Raw genomic sequence first — 6842 nt, 5'->3', positions numbered from 1 at the left:
TTAGGAATTTCTCATAAAACCCTCTTGGGAGACAAGTGAAGGGAAGAGTGGAACAAGAAAGGATTGAGTGAGAGAAGACCTAGAGGGGAAACTTCAACAAGATTAGAGATTGAATAATCTAGTGAGAATTGGAAAGATCTAAGCTCAGAAATAAGTTCTTTAGCTTCTCTAACTCCTCTCTCGAATTTGAGTGTGATTCCATCATAATTGCACAACCTGGACTTGGAACATGCTTTTGAATTGGATGATTTTGAACTAAGTTGTCTATACATATATGTGGAGGAATTATCTTTTGTCTCTCATGAGAATTATGAAGAACTCACCATGCATATATATGTGATGTCGAATGCATAAGAAAGTTTAGTTATGTTTGAGAATCAAGAATCTAGTTATGTCTAGATTGATATGTATGTATTTGGAGATCCTATTAACATGAGTTTTAGGTTATGTTTTATTGATTAAACATGTTAATTTGAGCCTTGTGGAAGTGTCCCAAAAGAGTGTGATTTTGAAGCAAAATTCGGACTAAAATTGCAAAATCGCCGCACGTGCGGGGTTCATGGCCACACGTGCGGGAGCCAATCGCCGTACGTGCGGGGGTTGTGGCCGCACGTGCGGGAGAAGGACAAATTTGGGGTTTTGATTCTGCCTAAAAGGCACGTGCGGGACCAACCGCCGCACATGCGGAGATCCCAGCCGCACGTGCGGCACATGTGGGAAAATACGGGTTTCTCCGTTTTGCATGCTGAACCCTCGGATATTTTTAGAATTTGCATTTTATGCCTACTAACATGTGTAAAATTAATTCGAAGTGAATTGAACCAAGAGAGGATTTAACAAAGAGAAATAAACTAATTTGTAAGTTTGAATGTGTGCAGGGCACACTACGGGAGGAACAAGCACGTCATCACAACACTGTGAGTAGTAGTACCGTTATATGCTTCAAATGTAGCTAATGATTGTCATAAGTATTATGTTCATGCATAAAATGCAACTATGTTATGTTTTAAAATATGTAAAGAAAGAAATGGGAAAGATGAAAAACATTCATTTAGTAAGACTCTGAATTGTAATATGAAACAAAGTGCTGCGCGGAACTAAGTGCTACGATGTGAGCCACCTCTAGAGTCCGTGTGAGACACCTCTTGAGTTCATACAAACATGATTCAAGGGCTTAATGCCAACTTACTCAAGGGCTTAGTGCCACATGATTCAAGGGCTTAATGCCAACTTATTCAAGGGCCTCGTCCCACTATGTTCAAGGGCTTAACGCCACCATGTTTAAGGGCTTTGTGCCATTACGTTTAAGGGCTTATAGCCATCGTGTTTCAAGATATCATGTCGTAAGCTACCATGTTTCAAGAATGAGCCAAGACCGTCATGAAATTAATACAGATTCAGACCAACTATGTGTGAACCTTGTTATGCTTTGATGTATTCTATTTCAAGTCAAGCATTATTTTATTTATGCATTACTATTCACTGAGCTTGGCTCACTCTGTGTTATGTTTGTTTCTGTAGGTAACCAACCAGGTGGTCAGTCCTAGCCCTGACACCCGTTTTCTTTTGTCAACCTTCGCGGGTCCAGGCACTGCACGAAGCCATTTATTTTTGTAAAGTTTATTAAGATATTAGCTTACCTTTGATTACCCATTTAAGGTTGAAAGTATAGAACTTCAATGGTTTTTTTTGTATAGCCCATGATGGGTCTGGGATTGTATGTGTATTTGTATATAACCGATGCTACGAGATATAGTTTGGAACTTTATCTATTTTCTATGGTGCTTGTGATGCATATAAGGTCCTAGCATGTAGATATAGCTCAATGGAGATTATATGTATCATTATATTCTTATTATATGCTTCTGATAAGGCCCCGTATGTTATATACAACAGGTTAAATGCTCGTTTTCGAACGGGTCATGCCCACACTTGTAGGGGCGGGTTTGAGGGCGTGACAATACTTGATTCCAATATCCCAACGCCGCCATCGACGCCAAACAGTTTCTACTACCGAGATGGGTCGCCCAAAACCAATTGCAAAAGATCTCTTGGCCAGCATCCCTTCTGATGTTGATGCACAACCAACACAAGCCCTACCTCCTCCAAAGCCAAAACGAATCAAGAAGGCTCAACCAAAGGCTAAGGTAACTCAGACTGAATCTGTGGATACTTTGCCGATCTCCAAGTTGGCTGAGAGTGACAAATCTCAACCCTCTGTTGGGAAGAGGCGCTCTAAAGCTCAGCCATCAGAATCCCCAAAATCAAAAAGTTGAGGTCATCTTTTGCGACCACCTCGGGGTCTAAAAAGAATAATGCCCCCTGGGCTCCAAAAATTACTTTGGAAGACAAGCCAGTCATGGCTAACGACAGTGCTGATGACATCAATATCGGCGTAGCCCTCAGTACTGCTCTGCTCCTCCCCGATGATCTTAATCGAAATGCCGAGATGAGCGAGTACGAAAACTATGCTTTGATGCTTCAACGTTCTGTTCAAGTAAGTATCTTTCATCTGGTACTTTTTTCCTTCTCTTTCATACTTAGAAATTTTCTAATAACTTTTGTTTTGTGTTTTTTCAGGCTATCCAGCATGCCCATTCTTTCTCTATTCAATCTTTCGAAAATCGAGAGAAGTTGGCCGAGATGAAGAAGGAGTTCTCAGCCTTCAAAAGACCAATAAAGGCTTACAGTAAAAAACGAAGAAGTTGGAAGACCAAGCTGAGCCTGCCATCAAAGCCCAAACTGATGCCGAAGAAAAGGCTGAATCTGCCGAGGCCATTAGGAAGGTCTCTGAGGCCCAGAAAAGAGAGGCCGAGAAAAAGATGGAACTGGCCCAAAAAGAGCTTCAAGAGGCCCTGGCCACGAAAGAAGCCGAAATCAAGGATGCCAATGAGAAGGCATATGCTCAAGGTATGGCCGACGTCATGGAGGCTTATGAAATTCAAGTGAAGCAGGCATGCAATAAGGGTTTCACCCTTGGTTGGATGTCTCTTCTAAAGAAGCTTAAGGTCCCCGTGGACTCGCCACTTCGGAAAGCTGATGCCATTCCTCTTCCGTTCCCTCCAACTCCTTCACCAGCTCAATCCGATGACGAATCTGAATCTGAAGACGAGACCCTGGTGAGAAGACCCAAGGAAGCAACTGGGGCCAAGTCTCCTCCTCAAAATGAGCAAGTCCTAGACTTGACTTAAGATGAGTAGGATGAGGAGGTTCGCAAAGAAGCTACTTCCGAGAAAACTTTATTCGATGTCCCCTTCGCCGACAAGAGTATTGATGAAACTTTGCAAGAGATTGATGCTGAGCTTGTGGCGGAGAAGGCGGCCGAGGTGGCTTCTCAACAGTCTTCCGAGGTCCCAACCCAACTCACTACCGATGCTGAGGAATCTTAGTTTTCGTGTCTTTTCTTTTGTACTTTGTTTTTGAAACAATGTAAGCCCTCCATATGGCCGATGTGCCTCCTTTTTGTTGAATGCTAATACAGCTTTCCTTCACTGAGTGCTTGTTCCTTTGTCTTCTTTTGACTGCTTTTGCGTGATTCTATACTTAGAATATTCTGCATGTTTTTAACATACTCTTCCTTCTTTGTGCAATCTTCTCGGGGTGACACACCTCGGATATACAAACTTTTCGGCTTAACTTGTAAACTTTTAACAAGTGTTGAACATCATACTGGTTTAACTCAACTTGTAAATTGCTACAAATTTCAATAAGTGTTTAAACAATAATCTGGGTTTACCTTCAACTTGCAAATTGTCCACAAATTTCAACAAGTGTTTAATAATCTCGGTTTAACTTCAACTTGTAAATTGTCCAAAAATTTCAACAAGTGTTAAACAATGATCTCGGTTTAACTTAACTTGTAAATTGTCCACAAATTTCAATAAGTGTTAAACAATGATTTCGGTTTAACTTAACTTGTAAATTGTCCACAAATTTCAACAAGTGTTAAACATCTTTGTCTTCTCTTTGTCCCCTGATGTGAACCTGAGTTCCACTTGGGTTCTCATTATTTATGCATTTCAGAAACAACATTATGTATCTTTATCAGTCACAAGTGTTGAAGAATCTTGCTAGAATTTTATTTATGGCGTCAGCAAAAAATAAGTCAAATCTCAATAATAGAAAAATTTTCAGGTTACAAGTGTTCTAGGGTCTTGGTAACTCTTTGCCCTCATTATCTTCAAGCCGATATGCCCCATTGACTAGCACCGAGATGATTCTGTAGGGTCCTTCCCAATTTGGGCCAAGTTTGCCCTCTCTGGGATCCTTTTTGTTGCCGACGACTTTTCTTAAGACGAGGTCACCAATCTAAAATACGCTTGGGTTGACCTTTTTGTTATAAGCTTTTGCAAGTTGCTGCTGGTATGCTGTGAGCTGAATTGCAGCTTTCTCCCTTCGTTCTTCTAGACGATCTAGATCTCGGGTTAAAAGTACATCTTTAGTCTCGTTCTCTACTTCCTGAGTTCTGATTCCTGGGATGTTGATCTCTAGCGGAATGACTGCTTTTGTGCCATAAGCCATGGCGAAGGGGGATTCCCCTGTTGATCTTCTCGGCGTAGTTCGATATGCCCAGAGTACATTGGGCAATTCGTCTACCCACTTGCCTTTTGCTGCCTACAACCTCTTCTTTATTCCATCCAGAATTACTTTGTTGGATGCTTCTGCTTGTCTATTGCTTTGTGGAAAGCTTGGGGTTGAAAAATAGTTCTTGATCTTGAACTTTGCACAGAAGTTCTTGATTAGCTTACTGTCAAATTGAGTTCCATTGTCTGCAACAATTGCTCTTGGAATCCCAAACTTGGTGATAATGTTTTTCCAAATGAAGTTCTTCACGCCCATATCTCGGATCTTGGCAAGAGGTTTAGCTTCTATCCACTTTGTGAAGTAGTCCGTTGCTACCAGCAAGTACTTTCTTTGTCCAGTTGCTTGGGGTAATTGCCCAACGAGATCCATGCCCCATTGGGCAAATGGCCAAGGATTAGATACAGGGTTCAGGTCAGCAGTTGGCTGGTGTATCAAAGGTGCAAACCTTTGGCATTGTTCACACTTCTTCACGTAGGCTTCTGCATCTTTTTGCATGTAAGGCCACCAATACCCCTGGGTAATGGCCCTGTGAGCAAGTGATGCCCCTAGCGTGGCTTTCACAAATTCCTTCATGGATTTCATATAAAAAATCTTCAACCTGCAAAGGGTGTACACACCTTAAAAGGGGTCCAGTGAAGGATCTTCTGTAGAGATGTCCTTCTGCTGTCAAACTGAATCTTGCCGACCTTAATCTGATCTTGTGTGCCTCCTTGCAGTCATCTGGCAGCTTCCCTTCTTTTAGGAACGCAACAATTGCGTCCATCTAGCTTGGTCCCATGTCTGCGCACATTGATTCATGCTCTATGGTTTCTGGTTCAATGCTCGGGCTCGACAGGTAGTCAATCATTATTGTCCTTGCTCTTCCTGGTTGTACTGCACTAGCTAAGTTGGCCAACACATCGGTGTGGTTGTTATCATCTCGGCTTACCTAATATAGTCGGCAGTTCTGAAACAAGGCTGACAGTCTGATAACTTCCTTTGCGTAGGCTGACATTCGTTCATCTCGGGCTGCAAACTCGCCTGTTGTCTGGTTAACTATCAGTTGTGAATCACAAAAAACTATTACATCATCTGTTTGCACTGCTGCTGCCAACTGCAATCCTACAATGAGTGTTTCATACTTTGTTTCATTGTTTGAGGCCTTGAACCCCAAACAAATTGACTGTTCTAGTACCTGCCCATCTGGGGATATCAATACTACTCCTGCCCCCGCTCCCTGTCAGTTTGAGCTCCCATCAACGAATAGTCGAAAGGAGTCGCCAATGTAGATGCTGCAGGGTCTGAGTTTTTCTTTTTTCTTTTGTTCTTTTGCCTTTGCCTGGGCTTTTTCTTGCTTGTCTGGACATCGTTCATCCTGGCTCGACGGAGCCCAATGTTCGATGGAACTTGGCATGAACTCGGCCATGAGGTCGGCCAGAACTTGGCCTTTAATTGCTGTCCTTGGCCTGTACTCCAGATCATACTAGCCTAGGGTGACTGCCCACTTGGCTATTCTTCCTGTCAGGTCTCCTTAGAGCAATAAGGACTTCAAGGGGTGTTCTGTTAGCACCACAATTTTACGGGCCTGGAAGTAATGGTTCAACTTCTTTGAAGCCATTACTAAAGCTAGTGCCAATTTCTCTAAGGATAGATACCTCGTTTCTGCATCGGCTAGGATTTTGCTTACATAGTAAATAGCCTTTTGCTCCCATTTTTCTTCTCGGATTAGCACTGCACTTATTGCATGTTTTGAAATAGCTAAGTACAAGAACAGCTCCTCCCGAGGTTCTGGATTTGAAAGAACTGGAGCTATGGTCAAGTACTTCTTCAGGTTGGCCAAAGCGGCTTCGTATTTTTCTGCCCACAGGAAGTCTGTGGCTTTCTTCACTAAGTTGAAGAAAGGTCTGCACTTATCTGAGCTTCTGCTGATGAATCTGTTCAGGGCTGCGGCCCTTCCAGTTAGCATCTGCACCTATTTAGCCGACGTCAGGCTCTTCAACTCTAGGATGGCCTTGATTTGATCTGGGCTAGCCTCGATGCCCCTTCTAGTCACCAGGTATCCTAAAAACTTACCAGATCCAACTCCAAATGCACAGTTCGATGCATTGAGTCGGAGCTGATATGTTTTAAGGATTTCAAAGACTGCTTTTAGATCAGTGAGGTGACCTTCAGGCTCCTTGGTCTTAATGACCATGTCGTCGATGTAGACTTCTACTGTTTGGCCGATTAGGTGTTTGAACATTTTGGTTACCAGCCTTTGGTAAGTTGCTCCTGCATTT

Source organism: Camellia sinensis, chromosome 11 (assembly GCF_055761805.1).
Source record: "Camellia sinensis isolate YWXY chromosome 11, ASM5576180v1, whole genome shotgun sequence".
Classification (NCBI taxonomy): domain Eukaryota; kingdom Viridiplantae; phylum Streptophyta; class Magnoliopsida; order Ericales; family Theaceae; genus Camellia; species Camellia sinensis.
This window is presented reverse-complemented; position numbering follows the sequence as displayed.